General features: G+C 45.2%; 1 protein-coding gene across 2 annotated transcripts in view; it reads right to left on the bottom strand.

The window, feature by feature from the left end:
- Positions 1-23,692, bottom strand: part of PIAS1 (protein inhibitor of activated STAT 1) — a 76,341-nt gene extending 52,649 nt beyond the window's left edge. The window contains exon 1 of one of the 2 annotated variants that reach the window (XM_040414315.1): positions 23,677-23,692. The gene's annotated coding sequence lies outside the window, so the exon portion shown is untranslated. Of the gene's footprint in view, positions 1-23,585; positions 23,652-23,676 lie in introns of those variants that run through there. The other variant, XM_040414316.1, reaches the window with a different exon arrangement.
- Between the last annotated feature and the right edge of the window lie 3,623 nt (positions 23,693-27,315).

Raw genomic sequence — 27,315 nt, 5'->3', positions numbered from 1 at the left:
CCAGCTAGTTATCTAGCCCCTCCCCTATCACTGCCCCTGTTGCTGCTTCGACACGCCCATTGACATATCACAGGAAATAAGGAGCTGCATGGACATGGTCATGCGACCACAGCTCAGAACAGGAGATAGGAGCTACCTTCATAAAAAGGAACTTGATAAAACCAGAAAACTACTTTAATTATAACCTTAACCCTAGTGACCCTTTTTACAGCGGTCATTAAGGGGCCTTAGGCTGGGCCACCCCTTTTTTTACGGCGGCCCAGTCTAAGCACTGCACGAGTCCCCCTCATATGAGAGCCGCGGTCCTGCTCCAACAGCCCGGATCGGCAGGAGTGCCAATTCAGGCTGTTTACCACTTTACATGCCGCAGGCTTGCAGGGGTCTGATGTAGGCCCCAGACCAGCCTTGAGTAATTTCCACCAAGCTGCGCCTCTCTGGAACATCCTGCCAGTCAATGTCAGAATAGGTCTACTTTCACACTGGCGTTTTGGCTTTCCATTTGCGAGATCCGTTCAGGGCTCTTACAAGCGGTCCAAAACTGATCAGTTTTTCCCTAATACATTCTGAAAGGAAAAGGATCCGCTCAGAATGCAGAAGTTTGTCTCTGTTCCGTCTCCATTCCACTTTGGAGGCGGACACCAAAACACTGCTTGAGCATTTTTCCGTTTCCAATTTATTCTTAGTTGCCACCGGAAAAAATAAAAACGTAGTAACAAGTGATCAAACAGCTTCATTTACTCCAAAACAATACCAATGGAAAATACAATTCGAGCCCTCACACAAAGTTATGGGTCTTGGGAAGCGGCAATGCAAAACCTTTTCTTTAGAAAGAAAAAAAAAGGGGGGGGGGGGGGTCATTGGGAAAAAAGTAGTAAAACGTAAAAAATTATATATATATATATATATATATATATATATATATATGTGTATTTGGTATCACTGTAATCGTACTGACCCAGAGAAAAAGAGAAGATAGTATGTTATTTATACCAAAAAATGAACGCTGAAAAACTTTTCCCATCTCCCTCCCAGAAAGAGTTGATAAAAGTTAATCAGAAAGTTAGGTGTACCCCAAAATGGCACCATTAAAAACTACAACTTGTCCTGCAAAAAAACAAGCCCTCAAAGCTATATAGACAGAAAAAAAGAAAAAAAAAAAGTTATAGCTCTTGAAACGAGATGATGAAAAAGAAAAATGCATAGACACATATGGAGCTGGTCTGATGCGTCCCAATGATTTCAATGGGAGATTCGACAGATTCTGCCTCATGATAGGGTATGGTGCTAATTTTTTTTCCATGCGGAGGGGACGGGGACGGGGGAGACTGAAAAGTAAGCACCGTTTCCCATTGAAAAGAATGGGAGGCCATTTTCAGGCATTTTTAGAGCTGACAATGCACCAAAAAGAAAAAAAAAAAAAAGTGTAAACTCCTCTAATCATATGTTCACACGACGGATTTTGTTTTTAACTGATGCTTCTTCTGAGAAACAGATGTTAAAAAACAGTCCCATTCAATTGTATGAAGGCTGCCAGTGAAAATGGACAGAACATCTATTTTTTGGTGACCATTATTCATTCACTGGCCATCGAAAAAACTGCTGTGTAACTAACCCCATAGGCTACCATTGTTCTTAAAACAGATGTGTGATGGCCATTTAAAAAAAAAAAAAAACTCAATTTTTCACTGACGTGTGAATGTAGCCTAAGAGCTCATGCCTGATTTACAGCGGGGCTCTAGAAGCCTCTGCCTCCACCGATTACTATGAGGCCAAGCATCTCCCAGGCTGGAAACTAGGAGAGAAGTATTATTAATGGGGAACTTCTTGTTTACATGCAGAGGTGACAACTGTACAGATCCGACGGAAAACACATGCTGAAAATGATAAGGAACTGAAACAAAGTATTTAAGAACGCAACAAGCTTTGCTTCTAAAAACACTAGAAAAGCCCCTTATTGTACAGTTACTTGTTCTTTTCTCACTTTCTAGTAGTAACATTTGGAAAACGAAATGTAATTGACAGAGTATACTCTGCTAGTGCACCCTTTATTTTGGGTTCTGCAGCAGGGTATATGTGGAGCCAGGGTGGCATCTCCCCTTGCTGCGGTACAGGCCGGCACTTTGGCATGGTAACGGTCATACAGATGATGGGTATTCTCCAGTGGTCATTCCAAGCTCTTTCACCTTGGAGCTGTAGTTCAGTCAAGGTGGTTGCTGTACACAGGACCTCCATCACCTCATCCAGTCCCAGATAGTCTCAATGGAAAGAGATCTGGTGATTGAGCTGGCCAGAGGAGCTCCTAGATACCCTGAGGAGCATGTTGTAATTGTTTAGTGTGGGCAATGTTGGGCGGGAGTTACCTTGTTGGGACACCACATCTGATTCAAAAAAGGCAGCAGGACTGGTTTCATGATGTCCCAGACATACTGTCAACGTTCCCTTCACAAATACCAGACGGGAACAGTCTGGTCCGGTGCGTCTCTGCGCTGTACATGATGGCAGTAGGAGCTCTCCAGTTCTCCTGCGAACTCTGACGCTACCATTAATGGCATCAGGGATGAAAGAGTTCTGTCTTGACACTAATTATGGCCGCAGAGTCAGCAGGAGGGACGCATAGCACAGAAACACACAGGACCAACCCCAGGAAACACTACTGTGCCATTAATGGTGGCATCAGTGTTTGCAGAAGGGCTGGAGAGCGCCTACCTCCATAATGCATAGCGCAGAGACACACAGGACCAACACCAGGCGTCATATTGTAAGGTTCCATTATTTACCATGGCTGTTCCCATCTGGTAGTCATGGAGGGATTGATGACCAGCCTCCAGTATGTCCAGAACATTGTGGAACCAGTCCTACTGCCTCTTTTGACTCAGGAGATTGGGCGTCATCTTGTTGGAACGCCACTTCACACACTGCCCGCACTACATAGAAACATAGAATGTGTTGGCAGATAAGAACCATTTGGCCCATCTAGTCTGCCCAATATACTGAATACTATGAATAGCCCCTGGCCCTATCTTATATGAAGGATGGCCTTATGCCTATCCCATGCATGCTTAAACTCCTCCACTGTATTTGCAGCTACCACTTCTGCAGGAAGGCTATTCCATGCATCCACTACTCTCTCAGTAAAGTAATACTTCCTGATATTACTTTTAAACCTTTGCCCTTCTAATTTAAAACTATGTCCTCTTGTAGCAGTTTTTCCTTCTTTTAAATATTCTCTCCTCTTTTACCTTGTTGATTCCCTTTATGTATTTAGCAGTTTCTATCATATCCCCTCTGTCTCGTCTTTCTTCCAAGCTATACATGTTAAGGTCCTTTAATCTTTCCTGGTAAGTTTTATCCTGAAATCCATGTACCAGTTTAGTAGCTCTTCTCTGAACTCTCTCCAAAGTATCAATATCCTTCTGGAGATATGGTCTCCAGTACTGAGCACAATACTCCAAATGAGGTCTCACTAGTGCACTGTAGAGTGGCATAAGCGCCTCCCTCTTTCTACTGGTAATGCCTCTCCCTATACACCCAAGCATTCTGCTAGCATTTCCTGCTGCTCTGTGACATTGTCTGCCTACCTTTAAGTCTTCTGAAATAATGACCCCCTAAATCCCTTTCCTCAGATACTGAGGTTAGGACTGTATCACTGATTTTATATTCTGCTCTTGGGTTTTTACGTCCCAGGTGCATTATCTTAGGGTCCATTCACACGTCCGTTTTTTCTTTCCTGATCTGTTCCGTTTTTTCAGGAACAGATCAGGACCCATTCATTTTCAATGGGTCCTGGAAAAAATCGGACAGCACAATGTGTGCTGTCCGTTTCCGTTGTTCCGTTCCGCATGTCCGTTTAAATATAAAACATGTCCTATTCTTGTCCTGAAAAATCGGATCCTGGACCAATACAAAGTCAATGGATCCGCAAAAAACGGAAGACATTCGTATGTCATTACGTATGTCATCCGTTTTATGCGGATTCCGTTCCTGGAAATTAGGCTTCCTCCCCAGTATTAAATGTGCCCCCCTCCCTCTATATTCATTGGTGGCCAGTGCGGATTCCCAGTAAGTTTTCTACAGATCTGATTTTTCACTTCGTGAAAAACTCAGATCCGACAGTATATTCTAACACAGAGGCGTTCCCATGGTGATGGGGACGCTTCTAGTTAGAATATACTGAGAACGGTGTACATGACTGCCCCCTGCTGCCTGGCATCACCCGATCTCTTATAGGGGGCTGTGATATGCACAATTAACCCCTCAGGTGCTGCGCCTGAGGGGTTAATTGTGCATATCATAGCCCCCTATAAGAGATCGGGTGCTGCCAGGCAGCAGGGGGCAGTCATGTACACCGTTCTCAGTATATTCTAACTAGAAGCGTCCCCATCACCATGGGAACGCCTCTGTGTTAGAATATACTGTCGGATCTGAGTTTTTCAGACCCCCCTCCCTCCCCAGTATTAAATGTGCCCAGTGCGGTCTCACCTCTACCCCCCCCCCCCCCCATCATTATTGGCCAGTGCAGATTCCCAGTAATAATAAATGTGCCCAGTGTGGTCTCACCTCTCCCCCCCCCCCCCCCCCCCCATCATCGGTGGCAGTGCGGATTCCCAGTATTAATAAATGTGCCCAGTGCGGCCTCACCTCTCTCCCCCCCCCCCCCCCCATCATTGGTGGCAGCGGAGAGTACCGATCGGAGTCCCAGTTTAAATCACTGAGGCTCCGATCGGTTACCATGGCAGCAAAGACGCTATTGCAGTCTTGGCTGCCATGGTTACTTAGCAATAAATACAAGCATTATACTTACCTGCGACTGCGAGCTGCGCTGTGTGTCCGGCCGGGAGCTCCTCCTACTTGTAAGTGACAGGTCTGTGCTAAAAGCAATGCGCCGCACAGACCTTTCACTTACAAGTAGGAGGAGCTCCCGGCCGGTACTCTCCGCTGCCACCAATGATGGGGGGGGGGGGGGGGGGAGAGGTGAGACCGCACTGGGCACATTTATTAATACTGGGAATCCGCACTGCCACCAATGATGGGGAAGGGGGGGGGGGGGGGGGAGAGGTGAGGCCGCACTGGGCACATTTATTAATACTGGGAATCCGCACTGCCACCCATGATAGAGGGGGGGGAGAGGTGAGACCGCACTGGGCACATTTATTAATACTGGGAATCCGCACTGGCCACCGATGATGTGGGGGGGGGGGGGGGGGGGGGGGAGAGGTGAGGCCGCACTGGGCACATTTAATACTGGGGAGGGAGGGGGGTCTGCCCCCTCCTGCCTGGCAGCACCTGATCTCTCACAGGGGGCTATGGATTCGCACAATAATTGTGCGGATCACAGCCCCCTGTAAGAGATCGGGTGCTGCCAGGCAGCAGGGGGCAGTCATGGACACCGTTCTCAGTATATTCTAACTAGAAGCGTCCCCATCACCATGGGAACGCCTCTGTGTTAGAATATACTGTCGGATTTGAGTTTTCACATGTTTCCGTTTTTTGCGGATCCGCAAAAAACGGATGACATACGGAAACATTTTCAGGAACAACGGATCCGCAAAAAACGGACCGAAAATCGGGATGTAGAAAAATACGGACGTGTGAATGTAGCCTTACACTTATAAACATTAAATTTTAGTTGCTAGATTTTTGACCATTCCTCTAGTTTTCCTAAATCCTTTTCCATTTGGTGTATCCCTCCAGGAACATCAACCCTGTTACAAATCTTTGTGTCATCAGCAAAAAGACACACCTTACCATCGAGGCCTTCTGCAATTTTGCTGATAAAGATATTAAACAATATGGGCCCCAGAACAGATCCCTGAGGTACCCCACTGGTAACAAGACCATGGTCCGAATATACTCCATTGACTACAACCCTCTGTTGTCTGTCCCTCAGCCATTGCCTAATCCATTCAACAATATGGGAGTCCAAGAACAAAGACTGCAATTTATTGATAAGCCTTCTATGTGGGACAGTATCAAAAGCCTTACTAAAATCTAGATAAGCGATATCTACTGCACCTCCGCCATCTATTATTTTAGTCACCCAATCAAAAAAAATAATAATAATAAATCAATAAGATTAGTTTGACATGATCTCCTTGAAGTAAACCCATGCTGTTTTTCATCTTTCAATCCATGGGATTTTAGATGTTCCACAATACTCTCCTTAAGTATGGTTTCCATTAATTTCCCCACTATTGATGTCAGGCTTACTGGCCTATAGTTGCCCGATTCCTCCCTACTACCTTTCTTGTGAATGGGCACAACATTTGCCAATTTCCAATCTTCTGGGACGATTCCTAAGACAAGATGCCATTTATTGTCATTGTACAATACAATGTAATACAATGTACAATACAATGAAATGTTGTTTGGAGCAATCCTAGATGCCATGGGCAGAGGAACAAGAACTGACATTTAAACTAAAGCATTACACTAGAAAAAAATAAAACATTGCACTAGAAAGCATTACTATACACAGTTCACAGCATATATATAGCAAGAGCAAAGTAGAAGTGCTTATGAGTATATATACACACACTGATCAGACACCACTGCAGACAAGAGATCATCATGGGTTCATGAATGCAGCAGTCACTTTCAGTCTGTGGTAGTTTCTATCCTAGGAAGGGGCAATAATCTCCGAGCATTTAGGAGACTGATTGTTTTGGGGTAAAAGCTGTTCTTCAGCCTAGTGGTACAGGCATGTAGGGCTCTAAGACGCCTACCAGAGGGTAGGGGAATGAAAAGGCTGTGGCCGGGGTGAGTTGGATCCCCGCAGATAATTTTTGCCCTGTTGCTGCAGCGAGCAGTGAAGATATCCTCCAGTGATGGTAACTGAGCACCAGTGATTCTGCCAGCCATTCTGATGAAGCGCTTGAGGGTCTTCTTGTCCTCAGAAGAGCAGCCGGAGTACCACACTGTAATGCAGTATGTGATAACAGATTCTATGGTGCACCTTTAAAAATTGACTAGCAGCTGTTTTGGGAGTTGTGCTTTCTTCAGACTCCTCAGAAAATAAAGCCTATGAAGGCCTTTTTTGGTAATTGCTGTTGTGTTTTTTTATCAATCCTGTTGCCAGTGATTGGTTAAATAAATCTGTTAATGGTTTTGCTAGTTCACCGCTGAGCTCTTTTAATAGCTTTGGGTGTATCCCATCAGGCCCCTGTGACTTATTTGTATTCATTTTAGACAGCTGACTTAGAACCTCTTCCTCTGTAAAGACGCATGCATCAAAAAATTCATTCGTCTTCTTTCCTAACTGATGTCCATTTCCTTCATTTTCCTTTGTAAAAACTGAACAGAAGTATTCATTGCTCCTCAGAGTATTGAGCAGGTTGCTGGCCAGCTCGATCACCAGATCTCTTCCGCATCGAGAATATCTGGGACTGGATGGAGCGACGGATGTCCCGTGCACAGCAGCCAACAACCACTTGGCTGCTCTACGGCTCCGAGGTGAAAGAGATTGGAAGTACATCCCACAGGAGCATACCTATCACCTGTATGACCATTACCATGCCAGAGTGCCAGCCTGTACCACAGCAAGGGGAGATGCCACCCAGTATTAAAGGGGTTGTCCGGGTTCAGAGCTGAACCCAGACATACCCATATTTTCACCCAGGCAGCCCCCCTGATGTGAGCATCTCATGCTCCGATGCGCTCCCTTGCCCTGCGCTAGATCGCACAGAGCACAGGCTCTTGTTTTTAATAACACACTGCCGGGCGGAAACTTCCGCCTGGCAGTGTGTTTGGTGAGGTCACCGGCTCTGATTGGCGGGCTTTAGATCTGCCCTAGCCGTTTTACTGGCTAGGGCAGCGCTAAATCCCACCCATCAATGCTGGTGACATCACCGGGCTTCCTGGCAGCCCCATGGAGAGCCCCGGTATGTCACCGGATCTAAAAATAAAATGCCTTTGCCCTGCGCGATTTAGCGCAGGGCAAAAGGAGAACATCAGAGAATGAACTGCTCCAATGCTCCTGTCAGGGGGGGGCTGCCTGGGTGAAAATGGAGGTATGTCCGGGTTCAGCTCTGAACCCAGACAACCCCTTTAGGACTCAGCCCTATTTTACCTTAAGGACTTGGCCATTATTTGCAAATCTGACCAGTGTCACTTTAAGTGCTGATAACTTTAAAACGCTTTGACTTATCCAGGCCATTCTGAGAGTTTTTTAGTCACATATTGCACTTCATGACACAGGTAAAATGAAGTAAAAAAAAATAATTCATTTTTATTTATAAAAAAAAAAAAAAAACAAATTTACCAAAAATTTGTAAAAAAAAAAAAAAAAAAAAAAAAACACTTGCAAATTTCCAAGTTTCAATTTCTCTACTTTTATAATACATAGTAATACCTCCAAAAATAGTTATTACTTATCATCCCCAAAATGATCCAAACATGAAGTAGACATATGGGGAATGTATTTTTATTTTTTGGGGATGTTACAAGGCTTAAAAGCAAATCTTGAAATTCAGAAATTTTCAAAAACCCAATTTTATGGACCAGTTCAGGTGTGAAGTCACTTTGCGATGCTTACATAATAGAAACCACCCAAAAATGACCCCATTCTATAAACTACACCCCTCAAGGTATTCAAAACTGATTTTACAAACGTTATTAACCCTTTAGGTGTTCCACAAGAATTAATGCAAAATAGAGATACAATTTCAAAATTTCACTTTTTTGGCAGATTTTCAATTTTAATCAAAAAAAATTCCAGTTACAAAGCAAGGGTTAACAGCCAAACCAATCTCAATATTTATGGCCCTGATTCTGTAGTTTACAGAAACACCCCATATGTGGTCGTAAACTGCTGTATGGGCACACGGCAGGGCGCAGAAGGAAAGGAATGCCATACGGATTTTGGAAGGCAGATTTTGCTGGACTGGTTTTTTTGACACCATGTCCCATTTGAAGCCCCCCTGATGCACCCCTAGAGTAGAAACTCCAAAAAAGTGGCCCCATTTTAGAAACTACTGGATAGGGTGGCAGTATTGTTGGTACTAGTTTAGGGTACATGTGATTTTTGGTTGCTCTATATTACACTTTTTGTGAGGCAAGATAACAAGAAATAGCTGTTTTGGCAAAGTTTTTATTTTTTGTTATTCACAACATTTATCTGACAGGTTAGATCAAGTGATATTTTTAAGACCAGGTTGTCACGGATGCGGCGATACCCAATATGTATACTTTTTTTTTATTTAAGTTTTACACAACAGCTTTTTTAAAACAAAAATAAAAATGATGTTTTAGTGTCTCCATATTCTGAGCCATATTTTTTTTATTTTTTGGGGCGATTGTCTCAGGTAGGGGCTCATTTTTTGCGGGATGAGGTGACGGTTAGATTGGTACTATTTTGGTGGGCAAACGCCTTTTTGATCGCTTGCTGTTGTACTTTTTGTGATGTAAGGTGACAAAAAAATTATTTAGCACAGTTTTTATTTTTTACGGTGTTCATCTGAGGGGTTAGGTCATGTGATAGGTTTATAGAGCCGGTCAATACGGACGCGGCGATACCCAATATGTATACTTTTTTCCCCCCTATTTTTTACCAATTTTTTTTTAACTTTATTTGGGGAAAATGACATTTTTGTTTATTTTTACTTGAAATTTAATTTTTTGGGGGGGGAAAACTTTTTTTTTCACTTTATTTTTTGTCCCACTTTGGGACTTGAACTTTTGGGAGTCTAATCCTTTACAATGCATTCCAATACTTCTGTATTGGAATGCTTTGGCTGTATGAGTAATACTGTGTGTATTACTCATACAGCTTCCGGCCTGTGAGATCCATTACAGTCTATGGGGTCCTTAGGTTTCATTCGGCTCAGTTATGTGCCAAATCTGTCCTTTCCGTTCTCCTGCTCAGTTACGGAAAGACTGAACGGTGATGTGAATGAAGCCTTAGGCTACTTTCACACTAGCGGCACAGACCTACGGCCGGCTGTTCCGTCGGGTGAACAGCCTGTCGGATCCGTCTTGCCGCTAGCGACAGTGTGCCTCCACACTGCCGCTCTGTCCCCATTGACTATAATGGGGGAGGGGGCAGAGTTCCGGCAAGGCACGGCGAGAGGCTGCCGGAATAAAACTACGACATGTCCGACATTTATTCCAGCAGCCTCTCGCCGTGTGCTGCAGTGCCTCGCCGGAACTCCGCCCCCAGTATAGTCAATGGGGACGGAGCAGGAAGCTTCCTCTATTAGTCGCAGCGCTCACGAGACCAGGAGCTGATTAGCTCTGCCTGTGTGTAATGCCCCTACAGAGGACTGCTTTCCCCTGTAACTGGGGCTCCTGTGGATGGAAAATTAAAAAAATAGGCTAAGTATAAAGGAATAAAAAAATTTTTTTAAATGCAGTCGCTAACAGAAACAATCACCATAGTCATCCCATTTACCTATACAAGTTATATATCAAAACAATAGTCATAAAATAAGGAACCCATTGCAATAATTAAGTTGTGTGTCAGTTTTAATATTGAAAAAAAAAAACATTGTAATAAGCTCTACATGTCAAGCAAAAAACATTGCAAAAATTATTTTTGTAGTCAAACAAAGTAAAAAAAAAAAATTAGGGTCACTAAACCACCATGTGCACAAAATCACAAAAAGACATTCAAAAAGACATTTTTTTTTTGGCCCGGTCATGAAAGGGCTAAAGAGGACCTGTAGCAACCTGCTAGCAAGTCTGTTTTAGTAACTACTACTAATTATAATTCTGGAGCAGTATTCCTTCTAGAAAGTTCAAATTGGTATTACCAGTTTTGTTTTTTTGTTTTTGGGGGAGAAGGGGGGGGGGGGGTGTCCTTGAACTGACAGGATCATGTCAGACTATACAGTTAATAAAAAAAATAATGGCTGCACGCACATACAATAAAGCTGAGAAATGGGGATCATTCTAAATTCAAATAGTATTATACCTACTATAAATGAGAAAATAGAAGCTCTTTGCGCACATTTTTGATCAAACGTGTGTCGGGCCCATCTACCAGGCGTCAAGGTGGCTTCCGCAGATGGGTACCTAACACTAATATACCGCCTCTCGTACTATCCAAGTCAACATTTTCATGGCAGTGTAGGAACCAGCTAGCTACATTTGTACTTTGCTCAGAAGCCCCAGTCAGATGGGCGTTTGCTCAGTCTAAGGCCTCCTGCACACGACCATTTCTCCCCCCCCCCCCCCATTTACTGGCCGTCTTTTGCGTTCCGTATACGGAACCATTCATTTCAATGGTTCCGCAAAAAAAACGGAATGTACTCCGTATGCATTTCATTTCCGTTCCGTTTAAAGATAGAACATGTCCTATTTTTGCCCGCAAATCACGTTCCGTGGCTCCATTCAAGTCAATGGGTCCGTAAAAAAACGGACCACATACGGAAATGCATCCGTATGTCTTCCGCTTCCGTTCCTTGCGGAACCTTCTATTGAAAAATGTTATGCCCAGACCAATTTTATCTATGTAATTACTTTATACTGTATATGCCATACGGAAAAACGGAAACAAAAAAACGGAACAACGGATTCGTGAAAAACGGACCGCAAAACACTGAAAAAGCCATACGGTCATGTGCAGGAGGCCTAAAAGAGGCGCTACCCTCAATAAACATTACAGAAATATTTAGACTAGCACATTCATAGTCATAGGTGCATATCCATAAAGCAAATATGGTTAATAAAAAATAATAATGGCTGCACACACATACAATAAAGCTGAGAAATGGGGATCATTCTATACAGTGACACACCCCCAACTGGAAACACCCATCTGGACCTTCATTACAAACTGCTAGTAATTTATTCATAACTTCTTGCAAGATTAATAAAGGAATTGCACAACAGAGTCATAATAGATGCTGCAGAATTGGTATTACATGGGGATGCAAGTAGTTACTAGAACAGGCATGTCAGGAGAGGAGACAGGTCCTCTAAAAAAAAATAAAGGCAGGCCAAAACCTGAAAATGTCGTAAGAAAGGATACTCTCCAGTTGCAGCTCTGGTACTCACTGAAAGGCTTTGTTTACTTGGCTGCATCAATGACGCGCCGTATACCACTGTGGTCGGTGATTGGCTGCAGCGGTCATGTGGGGTAGACATGTCATGGATGCCATGTAGACAAAGCCCAGAGGGGGTACCAGAGCTGTGGCACTAGAAGAGACAGGAGAATATATATATTATTTTTTTTTTTTCTCCACATTTAGTGGCTTTGGGCTGCTCGCTTTATAGGGTATTACCAGATAGAATTTTTTTTTTCAAATAGCCGAGTGCAGCCATATAATATAATATTACGCTGAGGGTACGTCCTGCAGGTTCAATATACGCCACAGATGTATCTGCATCGCCCAGCCAATGAAGCTCTTAAAGGGTAGGCCACAAGGAGCGGTCACGTACCGTGCGGCTGTGCAAGCCACACCCGCCATACCCCACGGCCATTAACAACTCAGAACTAAACAATGTGATCCTAATTAAAATTAAATTATTGCCCTCTGCGGCGCGTATGGCCGAACAGTACACCATCACAGCGCGGCCGCTGACACCACAACATGTGGTTGTGCCCAAATACATTTCATGTGAAACCACCCAGACGAGGGGAACTCTATTAGAAGTTCCCGATGTAAATTTACTTTGACACTGGTCATCAGCCACTCCCGAACAGATGCTGCCTGCTCCCCTTTGCTTCACCAGCTGTAGCGGGCAGCAGTGGCCTGCCCATGTCATTGCTGGAGCAGAGAGCAGCGGTGTCCTGACTCTTCAGACAGCAGCTGGTGGGGGAGGGGAACGTTTATTCTAAAAGAATACAAGCCACTGCTGCCTGAGGTGTCTAGTAGTCCAAGCTGCATGGCAACCTCCATTCTGGATTTCTCCTGTAATGGACACAAGATAAGATAGTGATAAGGTAAATGGTCACCAGCTGAATCTGGCATAAGGACTTTCCTATCCATCTCCGTGATAACTATTGGGGCCTGCATGGATTTTACTTCTAGGAGAGTATTAGTACAAGTGGCCATACACATTCAGTAGCTGGCAGTTGGACACTTGCTCATTCAGTAGTTACCCCGCCCGAACCCCCATGTATATTTGGGTCGGTGTTGCACTTTTTGATTCATTGTCAGGTGCAGGAGTCAAAGTTGCTCATACCAAACGACAGATGGGTCCTATTGATGAAAGCCCAGACCAGGTCACAGATCACCGGAGATCGATTGGTCACTGCTGCTTTAACTTATGGCAATGTCAAAGTGGTTAACCAGTATCTACAAGAGCCCCCCCATGGGAATATACTTACCCCGCTCCCTGCGGCACCCCTGGTCCCTGCTGCTAGGGAGGCTCATCCCCGCCTGCCATTGGCTGCTCCCCCCACATATTTTCATCTGTGTACAGGGAGAAGCAGCAGCGGTGGTACGGGGACCAGGAGCGCCGCGGGGAGCGGGGTAAGTATATTCCTGCGGAGGGGCCCGCCACATGGGAGGGCTGTTGTAGATACTGGATAACCCCTTTAACCAAGACAACAACCTTTACAAACCAACCTCAGAATGCATCAGTTTGCCTCCGTTCCGTCTCCATTCCACTCTGGAAGCGGACACCAAAACGCTGCCTGCAGCGGCTGCTTGACGAAACTGAGCCAAACGGATTCGTCCTGACACACAATGTAAGGCAATGGGGACAGATCCGTTATCACTGACAATATGACAATAGAAAACGGATCCGTCCTCCATTGACTTTCAATGGTGTTCAAGACGGATCCGTTTTGGCAATGTTAAAGATAATACAAACTGATCCGTTCTGAACAGATGCATGCGGTTGTATTATCTGAACGGATCCGTCTGTGCAGATCCATGATGGATCCGCATCAAACGCGAGTGTGAAAGCAGCCTTACGCACATACACTGCAGTCCTTTTGCGGCTGCCTGGAAAACTAAGCCAACCCCTGGCTTAGCTTTTAGTCTACCTTTTTCGCCAAAATATTGTCACATGGTAAAAAAGTGGCCTTTGCGATTATTTTTATGCCAGACGACCTGAATAAATGAACCCCAATAATTTGTTCAGAAAACAAGGGTCTGATATTCCTAATGCATGGTCAGCTTAGGGTAAGGCCACACAGAACAGATTTCATTCTACGCACTGCAAAGGGCGATATGGTGGATATCGACAGCATAAATGTATCTGATATGGATTCAAATCCGCACCGAAAGCAAATTTACCCTGCAGATTTTTTAGCAAGGTGTGAATAACATCTCATTTACTTTGTTGGTACTGTAAAATGCTGGGGATTTGCTGCAGGCATAAGCACGGTCTCCATCTAGTGTGGCCTTCAGATAGATGCCTTAGGCCTCATGCACACAGCCGCTAAAAACGAGGATGCCGGCCGCGTGCGTGCCACATTTTGCGGATCGCTATGTCCTGCCCTCTGTTAGAGCTGCCTATTCGACAAAATAGACAAGAGTAAGGACATGTTCTCTCTTTTTTGAAGGGGCGCAGAACGGACATGCGGATAGTAGGGCGTGCTGTTCACATCTTTTGTGGCCCCATTGAAATGAATGGGTCCACATCCCATAAGCAAAAAATGCAGATCGGATGCAGACCAAAACCACGGTAATTAACACTGATTTCCATCAGTGATTTCGAGCCAAAACCAAGTGCGGCTCTAAACACAAAACAGGTGAAGATCTGTAAGGTCCCAATCACAACCATAGTTTTATTGCGGATCCATTCAATTTAATGGGGCTGCAAAAGAAGCAGACAGCACACCGTATGGTATCGGCATCCGCACATCCCCGCAAAAAAAAAATTTAAATAAAAAAAATATATATTATAATTATATATCCTATTTTTTTGTCCTATTGTCCGTTTCCTGGACAAGGATAGGCAGTTCTCACAGAGGGCAGGACGTACCGATCCTCAAAATGAAGAACGCAGGGCAATTTGCAGTCTGCAAAAACAAATACGGCCCCATGTGCATGAGGCCTAAAGCTTAAGAGTTTATGTCCATCAGTAAGGCCTCATGCATACGGCCGTTGTTTTGGTCCGCATCAGAGCCTCACTTCAATGGGCCGCAAAAAATGCGGACAGCACTCCGTGTGCTGTCCGCATCCGTTATTCTGTTCCGTGGCCCCGCAAAAAAAAAAAAAAATTATAACCTGTCCTATTCTTGTCGACGCTTTGCGGACAAGAATAGGCAATTATATTAAAGGTTGTCCGTGCCGTTCCGCAAATTGCAGAACGCACACGGGCGCCATCCGTGTTTTGCGGACCGCAACACACACAACGGTCGTGTGCATGTAGCCTAAGCCACAGACGGCACACGTAGCCATTGATTTTGTGGTGCTTATTCACACTTTCCATTTGACTGTGGCTCAGTGGAAAAATAACAGATGCGCAATACTTTGGTCTGTTTTTGTGCACCCCTAAAAATCCATGAGATCTGTGTTCTGTCTGATTCATTGCACAGAAAAATGTTCGGAAAAAAGCTGCCTTTTTAGTGGATGCTAACCTGCTGAGAAGCTTTGTTTAGGGTGGCTATGTGAACCAGAAGGAGCATATAATAAAGTTACAGATTTTCATCAAGTAAAATTAACATAACTTGAGAAAATAGTCACAGGCATCTTCTAGGTACCAGTGTGACTTTACTGGACAGCAATGAGTTTATTCAAAGAGTTAGGGCCTATAGGCAAAACAACTGGTTAGCCCACCCACAGCGAGACGCCCCGACTACACTGCAGGTCATGAGAACTAATACAAGTTCTCAGGGCTCCATCCACCTGAAAGGGAGAGGATCTGCAGTCCCGTGGCCCTTGTGCTTCCATCCACTGTATAATATCTGGCACCTGCCCAAAACAGTTGATAGGTGGGAAAGCGGGGTGCTGGAGCCCCACTGATCTAAGGGTACTTTCACACTAGTGGTTTTCTTTTCCGGCATTGAGTTCCGTCCTAGGGGATCTATACCAGAGAAGAACTGATCAGTTTTATCCCCATGCATTCAGAATGGAGAGAAATCAGTTTAGGAGGTCTTCAGTTCAGTCACTGAACGGCGTTTTGGACGGAGGAAATATGCAGTATTATCTCAGTCCAAAATTCCGGACCAGTTGCCGAAATGCCGAGTCTGGCATGAATTTACATTGAAATGTATTAGTGCCGGATCCTACATTAAAAATACTGCAAGGCCGGATTCGTCCTTCATGCGCAGACCGGTAAAAGTGTGAAAAGAAAAAATATACACTCACCTTTAGAATTATTAGGAACACCTGTTCTATTTCTCATTAATGCAATTATCTAGTCAACCAATCACATGGCAGTTGCTTCAATGCATTTAGGGGTGTGGTCCTGGTCAAGACAATCTCCTGAACTCCAAACTGAATGTCAGAATGGGAAAGAAAGGTGATTTAAGCCATTTTGAGCGTGGCATGGTTGTTGGTGCCAGACGGGTCGGTCTGAGTATTTCACAATCTGCTCAGTTACTGGGATTTTCACGCACAACCATTTCTAGGGTTTACAAAGAATGGTGTGAAAGTGAAAAACATCCAGTATGCGGCAGTCCTGTGGGCAAAAATGCCTTGTGGATGCTAGAGGTCAGAGGAGAATGGCCGACTGATTCAAGCTGATAGAAGAGCAACGTTGACTGAAATAACCACTCGTTACAACCGAGGTATGCAGCAAAGCATTTGTGAAGCCACAACACGCACAACCTTGAGGCGGATGGGCTACAACAGCAGAAGACCCCACCGGGTACCACTCATCTCTACTACAAATAGGAAAAAGAGGCTACAATTTGCACGAGCTCACCAAAATTGGACTGTTGAAGACCAGAAAAATGTTGCCTGGTCTGATGAGTCTCGATTTCTGTTGAGACATTCAAATGGTAAAGTCCGAATTTGGCGTAAACAGAATGAGAACATGTATCCATCCTCTGATGGCTACTTCCAGCAGGATAATGCACCATGTCACAAAGCTCGAATCATTTCAAATTGGTTTCTTGAACATGACAATGAGTTCACTGTACTAAAATGGCCCCCACAGTCACCAGATCTCAACCCAATAGAGCATCTTTGGGATGTGGTGGAACGGGAGCTTCGTGCCCTGGATGTGCATCCCTCAAATCTCCATCAACTGCAAGATGCTATCCTATCAATATGGGCCAACATTTCTAAAGAATGCTATCAGCACCTTGTGGAATCAATGCCACGTAGAATTAAGGCAGTTCCGAAGGCAAAAGGGGGTCCAACACCGTATTAGTATGGTGTTCCTAATAATTCTTTAGGTGAGTGTATATAACAGATCGTTACTCTGGATGACATCCGGAGAGATAGATCCATTCTTGCAATGTATTTGTAAGACGGATACGCATCAGTCTACAAATGCTGTCCGTTGGCATGCAGATTTCCAGATCCGGCAGGCAGTTCCGGCGACAGAACTGCTTGACGCATCACTCTGCCGCAAGTGTGAAAGTAGCCTAAGGCCTCTTTCACACGGGCGTTGCGGGAAAATGTGCGGGTGCGTTGCGGGAACACCCGCGATTTTTCCGCGCGAGTGCAAAACATTGTAATGCGTTTTTCACTCGCGTGAGAAAAATCGCACATGTTTGGTACCCAAACCCGAACTTCTTCACAGAAGTTCGGGCTTGGGATCGGTGTTCTGTAGATTGTATTATTTTCCCTTATAACATGGTTATAAAAGGGAAAATAATAGCATTCTGAATACAGAATACTAAGTAAAACAGCGCTGGAGGGGTTAAAAATAAATCATTTAACTCACCTTAGTCCACTTGTTCGCGATGCCGGCATCTGCTTCTGTCCCCTTTACTGAATAGGACCTGTGGTGAGCATTAATTATAGGTCAAGGACCTTTGATGACATCACTCCGGTCATCACATGGTACGTCACATGCTCTTTTACCATGGTGAATCACCATGGTAAAAGATCATGTGATGACCGGAGTGACTTCATCAAAGGTCCTTGACCTATAATTAATGCTCACCACAGGTCCTATTCAGTAAAGGGGACAGAAGCAGATGCCGGCATCGCGAACAAGTGGACTAAGGTGAGTTAAATGATTTTTTATTTTATTTTTTTTAACCCCTCTAGTGCTGTTTTACTTAGGGCTGTTTCACACGAGCGGATGCCGTGCGTGACATCCGCTCCGTGAATGACAGCCAAGACCCGATGCAGACTGCAGAAGCACGGAGCATTAACATGACTGATAATGCTCCGTGCCTCTCTGTGATCTCTTTACTACGAAATCACAGTGACAACTTTATCGCACTGTGATTTCGTAGTAAAGAGATCACAGAGAGGCACGGAGCATTATCAATCATGTTAATGCTCCGTGCTCCTGCAGTCTGCATCGGGTCTTGGCTGTCATTCACGGAGCGGATATCACGCACGGCATCCGCTCGTGTGAAACAGCCCTTAGCATTCTGTATTCAGAATGCTATTATTTTCCCTTATAACCATGTTATAAGGGAAAATAATAATGATCGGGTCTCCATCCCGATCGTCTCCCACCAACCATGCGTGAAAAATCACACCGCAGCCGCACTTGCGGATGCTTTGCGATTTTCACGCAACCCCATTCATTTCTATGGGGCTTGCGTTACGTGAAAAACGCACAAAGAGGAGCATGCTGCGATTTTCACGCAACGCACAAGTGATGCGTGAAAATCACCGCTCATGTGAACAGCCCCATAGAAATGAATGGGTCAGGATTCTGTGCGGATGCTGTGCGTTCACCTCCCGCAACGCATCCGTGCAGAAAACTCGCTCGTGTGAAAGGGGCCTAATAGTGATGAACTATCCAGAGGAGAGGTCATCAATATCCAGGTAAACACCAGCCTAGCACCTTCCTCTAATATCCACCATCCAGACCTCCGGAGAGGCCGGGGTATCCAGCCAACCAGACAAATGAAAAAAGGCAAAACTGAAACCATTTAGACCAAGAATGAAAAGGACCCGTTGCCTAAGGCTACTTCCACACTTGCGGTAGAGTGATCCGGCAAGCAGTTCAGTCGCCGGAACTGCCTGCCGGACCCGGCAAAACGTATGCCAACTGATGACAGGAACCTGATCAGTCTTACAAATGCATTGAAATGCCGGATCCGTCTTTCCGGTGTCATCCGGAAAAACGGATCCGGCATCTATTTTTTTCACATTTTTTTCGGTCTGCGCATGACGGATCCGGCATTTTGAATGCCAGATCCGGCACTAATACATTCCTATGGAGAAAAAAAATGACGGATACGGGATTCAGGCAAGTCTTCAGTTTTTTGGCCGGAGATAATACCGCAGCATGCTACGGTTTAATCTCCGTCCTGAACAGTCAAAAAGACTGAACTGAAGACATCCTGAACGGATTGCTCTCCATTCAGAATGCATTAGGATAAAACTGATCAGTTCTTTTCCGGTATGGAGCCACTAGAACGGAACTCAGTCCTGGAACAGAATAACGCAAGTGTGAAAGTACCCTAATACTGGACAATCCAAACAAGACCGTGATGGCAGGCAGGGGCCACACAGTGCAGGGCTCAACAGCGGCACAATAGTTGCCGTCCATAGACCTACACCGAGGCTACATTCACACTACAGGGAAAAACGGTCATTTACGGGTCCCTTTCAAGAACAAAAGGTAGTCTACATGGTTTCAAAGAAAAAGAATTATCATTTGACGGCCCATGAATAATGGGCGTCAAAAAAATAAAATAATAGAACATGTCCTATTTTGTCCGGTTTCACTGACTGACAGCCCCCATACCATTGAAGGGGACAAGTTTTTAATGGCCATTTCTCAGAAAGGCATCAGTGACAAAAAATAAATAAAAATACACGGACCATTATGTTGTGTGAACGTAGTCTTAGGGCTCATGCACACGTTGCCTGTTTTGCAGTCCGCAAAACACAGATAGCGACTGTGTGTGTTCCGCTATTTGCAGAACGGAAGGCACATTATAGAACAGTCCTATCCTTGTCCTTAATGAGGACAATAATAGGACATGTTCTATCTTTTTTGCAGGTGCCACGTAATAGACATACAAATATGGACGGCAGGCGGTGTGCTGTCTGCCTTTTTTGCGGCCCCATTGAAGCGAATGGATCTAATTACTGTATCTAAATAAAAAGCCGAACCCTGCTTCGTGCCTCATTAAGAAGGCAGAGTTCGGATTCGCATTTTGATAACAGTAATTTATGCGAATAAACAAAGTGAGATGTGATAGAGGCGAGGTAAGTCTTGCGATATTTGCTGAAACTTTGGAAAGACATCCGCAGAGGCAATACATTATACAATAGGACAGATCCTACATTCTCAAAAAGGTAGTTTTTAAAAGAATCAGGTTCGGACACCGCAACCTAAATCCAATTCGCTCAACCCTACCTGCAACCTTCATATCAGTTTGGGCAACAAAGTATCAGGAAGGCCGTGTAATAAAGCACAACATTTGCCTGCCTGCATATCGGCACAATTTTACAGACTGTATAAAGGGCCTACCGGAAATAAAATGTGTCCGCCAGACCGACATCTGCAGCCAGCACTTACAGGCCCACACCTCTGAAAAGGGAGGAAATCCTCAGAGACCACAGATATGTAGAGACACTGAGGCGGGAAGATGAGGTAGGACCGTCAGCCTCATACTGCCCGCATGAACAGGATGTAAGGCGGCCAAGAAGAGGACTCAGCGTGACCTGCAGTAATACACATTATCACACTTTGTGGAATGCAGCTGGGGGGCACCAATGGAGTTTTCGGTGCAATTTTTCTAGGTCCGCCCCCTCCCCTTCCCCCACACTTCCCATTTCACAAAACAGGAAAACTATATATAGGAGACTTTACACAGCAACTAGAAGTTGTAAAGTAGGGCTGAAACGATTACTCGATTGAATCGAGTAATTCGACCCCAAAAAAATAAAAAAAATCTAGGATTTGCATCGAAAATTCATTTGTGTCATGTGACCACGGAGCGGGAGTGAAACGCTTGCTATTACTTACCGCTCCATGGTCACCCGCCGGCCCGGACTGCACTGGACCCTGACACATCGTCAGGTCATAGTGCACGTAAGAGCGCACTATGACCCGACGCTGTGCGACGTCAGGATCCAGTGCATCGCGCAGAGAAGATGGAGAAGCTGTGGAGCGGCGCCCCTACAGGAAAGGTAAGTATTTTATTTCACTGCCGCTGGGGACATGGCACTGAAGGGGGACAGCCCGCAATGGATGGTATGGTGAAGCAAATGAGAGTGGGGGACATGGAGGGGCTGACTGATGGCACTGAGGGAGTGGGGGACATGGCAATGGATGCCATGGAGGGGCTGAAGGCACTGGGGGAACTGATGCACTTGGGTTGAGTTTTTATAAAGGAAACCAGTCTATTAATTCATTTATTCTTATTAGATTACTCGAAAAAAAAAAAAATTATAAATAAATATAGATAGAACACTTACATAGAAACATAGAATGTGTCAGCAGATAAGAACCATTTGGCCCATCTAGTCTGGCAGAGTGACTTTCACCTCAAAAATGCTGTTACAACTACCAGAATGTGCTACAAGATGCCCAAAGATCAGGCTCTGAACACCGCCCGGCTGATACGTGCCCTGGCTGTCACTACATACAGCTGTCAGCCCGTCATTCCTGGAGAACGCAAACATTTGCTACCTGTTTCCTAAAATACATTCATACTGGAGCTGAGCGAGACATCTGCTGTCGAGAACCGGCTATTTACCCACAAAATAATGGCGTAAAGTTCACCAAATACCGTAGTAAAGCAGCTCCGCAGACTACGGCGGGCAGCTTGCCAATATTTGCAGGATGTACAATGGCAGGCGATGCAGCAATTAAAGTGACAGAACTATTTATAAAGATAATTAGTTGTAATACACAGAAGAGCAGATCAAAAGGCCGGGACGGGTCAGGGCTGACGGAGTAAAAAATCAGCAGAAGATAAATGAAAATTATATATATCTCCTACTGTACAGTATCAGCCACCATGATCTAGTCACAAACTACATGTTCTTAGATCTACATATTTTAGTCCCAGATCTCAGCTGCCAAACAGAAACTGTCAGCAAGCAGGCTCATCTCCTCGTGCCACCGCTAACCACACAGCCATATGAAAGCTCATACGTGACGCAGATTGCAAAATCCCTTGTCCGCTGTGCAGAGCAACCATCCATTTGGAGAGCGCCTTCACACGTCGCGGATTTTGTTCAGTTCCATTCATCTGAATGCAGCCTGCAGACATCCATGCACTGGCCGCCCCCTTCAGATAAATGCAACCGATTTTCAGTCACGGAAATTTCTGCAACAAAATCCAAAGAGTGAGAAGGCGCCAATAGAAGCCCTTTTGAAAATGAAAGTAGTTTTCACCTCACGATTTAAAAAATAAATAAAAATAATCCATATTACGTGTTCAGCTACACTCATTTCTGAAGGATCTAGCAGCACTCCCGACACCTCCGTTTTACATTCTGGAGCATCTTTTTTTATTATAATTCTAAACTATACTGTCCCTCTACTATTGATCCTGGAAATGTACGAATCATTCGACAATTGAGTGATAACCAGCCACCAGTATAGAATTAGCGCACGCAGACTGTATAAGGCTATGGCCACAGTCGCGTTGTGAATCCGGTAGCCTGTTCCAACAGAAATGCCGACAAAAGTCCCTCCATGCAGCGGTATTTGCCCAGCCGAACCCCGGCATTTAGGATTAGAAAAGCGGCCGGATCCCATTATAGTACACGGTTGTATCTGTTGAGGTCCGGTAGCCTCAGCCGAATCGGGCAGCCGGAATTCAAATGTCCCTACAAATTACAATTATTTCTCTTTCTGGTCCCACGTACCGACCAATATCGATGCGGGGCAGCCATGGGACGCTATGCCACTGCAGCCTGGCAAACACACCCCAGGGTACAGGCTGTAAGTACTGTATAAAACAGGTAGGTGTATTTCTTCTAGTTACTGAAGCGCCGAACCGAAAACCCGTATTCAGAGCTCGAGCTCTAGAAAAATGACAACTGTAAGAAGCCTGAAGAGTTCTTCACCTCCTGATGGACCTGCAGCAGTCTAGGGTCCAAACACAGACCTGGCAGAAGTACCCATAACGGGCACAGCTGAAGATGCCAACCACAAGCAGAGCAGGGCACTGTATCCACAGGGGAAACACTACCTACAGGAGCTCTGTGCCCACCATGACACCACACTGTTACACTGGAGAGATGACAGAACAGGCGAATAACGCTGCATGTAAACAACGCCTGAAGTGGAGGCATGGCACAACCCAGGAACATGGACAGAGCAGACATGTCAGGAGGGGGAGGGGTGGCGATGTGGGGGATGGAGGAGCAGCAGATACATGGTGAGGAGCCCCCCATGGCAGGGGATGGATGAGAAGTGTCAGGCTCACCTCTCTGCACAGTCCGCTCCTGTCGCCGCACACATCCCTTTAGCACACCTCTGCCCTCTCACCCAGCACTAACCAGGGTCACCCACCCGGTCCTCCCCTCACTCACCCCCTCCCTTCCACCACCACGGAGAGCAGCAACAATAACAGAGCAGACTGGACCCCTCCACACAGCCCGCTCAGCTCTTTCTGCTTCTGGTCCCCGCCTTTCCTGGCTCACCGATCCATTGGTCAACCCCGACCGGAACCTAAGACTCCCCTCATCGGACACAGGGCGGGATCCCGGTCCCGCAATTCCAGCTGCGCTTTACCTTCAGTTCCGCACTGTCCGCCATCTTGCCGCTCTGCGCGCATGCGTAATGAACCCGCCGCGACGTGGCTCCGACGCGCCCGTGATGTCATCGCGTAGAATTTGAATAAAGGCGCGAAGGGTCCGGGAGCGTGTGAGTGAGGGCGGTCACGTGGTGTGTTGTTGCTGGCAGTGGCGAGTGTCACCTGTGTGTCAGCATGCTGTCATTGTGCCGGGTCCTAAAACCGAGTTGCAGGCGACAAAGAGGGGGTATGTTCACTTGGCTTTCGGTGTGGGTTCTGCACCCACAGGCAGTGCTGAAAACGCTTGCAGATTGTTTTTATCCCTCATGGTTTTAAAACTTGCAGCATGGAAAAAGGACAGAATCTGGAAATAGCTACGTGCGGTGCGTTAGGGACTTTTCTCACTTTGCAATGGTGAAAACCTCCTGTAAAGTCACCCCTGCAGTTTTCTGTCCAAATGTGGATTTTGAATGGAGATGTGTGCAAGCATTCAAACCTTATAATAGGGATAGAACTGAGCAGTCCGACCTCTAAGTGATAAGGTGATAAAATACACGAAGGGCACTCAACACATGGAGTCACATCGAAATATAGAAATCGAATATATTGCGATTTATTGAACATAATCTAAAATAGACAACTGGAGTAGTAAAAACAGCAAAAGGCGTATCATATGGGCATAAAATCAAACGAGCAATATGGACCTGTTAAAAATAATGGGAGGAGGGAGTTCCAATTATATGTCCAGTACCACAAAAACCGCAGGTCAACGCTGCATCCAGATTAGGGCCCTAAATCTGCAGTTGTGTGTACTTTCGATATTTTCCTAATATATAATCATATAGTCTTAGGCCGTCTATATTAAAACCATTTAGTGGCGTTCGACATAATCGAATGGTAATAAAATCGGCACAACAGCAATATTCAGCAAATAAACGATAGGACTCTTTACTTAGCTTTATACGTAGGAGCTTATTCGAGGCCTTCTGCTGGTAAATGCTGTAGCAGTGGTCAGATTATCCGCTGTAGGGTATGGAGATTTTGTGCACGCGTCCCACGTATAGCAGACTTACCTTTCAGCGTCCCGCGTGTCGTTACCTTCGAACGCGGATTCGAGGATTAACCCAGGCACTGTAGTAATCGAGTCGCGCACATTCGATGGATCTTTTTCGGGTGCAGCAAGATTGAATGCTTGCCTCTTCCTCGATACTATGGGCGTTCCTCTCCAAGTCTTCTCCATCTGGTGCTCAATCAATTGACTAGCATAGTGGGGACATAACCATAATCCACATTTACTGGACTTTGCTTATTGGAAGGAGAAAAAAGATTAAAGAGCACAGACTTCAATTACCCGAAAGACACAACACTTGGAGAGGAACGCCCATAGGATCGAGGAAGAGGCAAGCATTCAATCTTGCTGCACCCGAAAAAGATCCATCGAATGTGCGTGACTCGATTACTACAGTGCCTAGTAACAATGTCACAACGTTTGTACTCCTGATTATGGATTCTCTGCCGATCCTCTCAAGCTCTGTCAGGTTGGATGGAGCCGTCGGTGGACAGTCATTTTCAGGTCAATTGGGTTCAAGTCAGGGCTCTGGCTGGGCCACTCAAGGACATTCACAGAGTTGTCCCTTAGGGTATTCTTTTCCGGCATTGAGTTCTGTCCTAGGAGCTCAATACTGGAAAAAAAACTGATCAGTTTTATCCCCATGCATTCTGAATAGAGAGCAATCCGTTCAGGATGTCTTCAGTTCAGTCACTGAACGGCATTTTCTCCGTCCCAAATTCCAGAACACATGCACATACAGATTTACGGGAGAAAAGCAAGTTCTTTCCATATAACAAGGAAAATGATTGCATAGAAGCCTTTAAAAGAGGTATTTTCAAAGAGCTAGAAAACATGGATGACAAACCTAGAAAGCATAATTTGACAGTGGAGGAGAAAAAAGCTCTGAAAAAGTATGAAAGCAATTCCAAAATAATAAAACCAGCTGATAAGGGGGGGGGGGGGGGGTTTTAGATAGAGACAAATATAAATGTGAGATGTTTAGGTTGCTATCAGATAAAGACACATAAAATCCTGAGAAAAGACCCTACCACTGAATTCAAAAGGGAATTAGGGGTGCTAATACAAGAAGGGTATGTGAACAGTGTTCTAAATAAGAGAGAGTTGGACTATTTAAAGGTGAGGTATCCGAAGATCCCTGTAATATATTTTTTTGCCAAAAATTCACAAGAGCCTGTCTAATCCCTGTGGCAGGAATTGGGTCCCTGACAAGCAAACTTAGGGCTCTTTCACACTTGCGTTCTTGTCTTCCGGCATAGAGTTCCGTCGTCGGGGCTCTATGCCGGAAGAATCCTGATCAGGATTATCCTAATGCATTCTGAATGGAGAGAAATCCGTTCAGGATGCATCAGGATGTCTTCAGTTCCGGAACGGAACGTTTTTTGGCCGGAGAAAAATACCGCAGCATGCTGCGCTTTTTGCTCCTGCCAAAAATCCTGAAGACTTGCCGCAAGGCCGGATCCGGAATTAATGCCCATTGAAAGGCATTGATCCGTCGTCATTGCCGGACCCGACGTTTAGCTTTTTCTGAATGGTTACCATGGCTGCCGGGACGCTAAAGTCCTGGCAGCCATGGTAAAGTGTAGCGGGGGAGCAGCATACTTACCGTCCGTGCGGCTCCCGTGGCGCTCCAGAGTGACGTCAGGGCACCCCAAGCGCATGGATCACGTCATCCATGCGCATGGGGCGCTCTGACGTCATTCTGGAGCACCCCGGGAGCCGCACGGACTGTAAGTATACTGCTCCCCTGCTCCCCACTACTACTATGGCAACCAGGACTTTAATAGCGTCCTGGGTGCCATAGTAACACTGAAAGCATTTTGAAGACGGTTCCGTCTTCAAATGCTTTCAGTACACTTGCGTTTTTCCGGATCCGGCGGGCACCTCCGGCAAGTGGAGTACACGCCGGATCCCAACAACGCAAGTGTGAAAGAGGCCTTACAGAGTATGTTCACTTTTTCTTGCAAAAGTATGTAAAGGAGTCTCCATCCTATCTTAAAGATAGTGGTAGTGTGTTTGAAGTCATTGAGAAATATAGTTCACCCTCCCCCAACACATGGCTTGCTACAGCAGACGTGTTGTCATTATATACCATCATTCCAAAAGATTTGGGCATTCAAAAGCTGTAAAAGAACAATTTCAGAGTGATGTGGATATAGGAGATACACAAAGTACCTTTTATATGTCAATGTCTTAAATTTTGTTTAACCCACAATTATTTTTGGTTTCAAAATACATTTTATCTGCAGCAGACTGGGACGGCGATGGGGGCGAAATTCACCCCCTGTTTCGCTAACCCGAAGGGACAATTCATGTGCACCCACAGAAACTGCACGGAAAGACGGGACTATAGAGAACAAAGTTAAATTGTGATAGAATGATTTGAAGAGAAGGGGTACAATAAGGATGCCTTAGTGAAGATTAGGGACATTGTTGAAACAAGGGATAAGAAGGAAAAAAGGTGTAGGGAAGATAAAGAGAAGGATTTTAGGTTTATTTTTTTCACCGAATTTAGTGCAACTGTGGGACCGTTAAAAAACTCATTAAGAAAAAATTGGTCAATATAAAA

The sequence above is a fragment of the Bufo bufo genome, chromosome 1, assembly GCF_905171765.1.
Source record: "Bufo bufo chromosome 1, aBufBuf1.1, whole genome shotgun sequence".
NCBI classification, from domain to species: Eukaryota; Metazoa; Chordata; class Amphibia; order Anura; family Bufonidae; genus Bufo; species Bufo bufo.
This window is presented reverse-complemented; position numbering and strand designations above follow the sequence as displayed.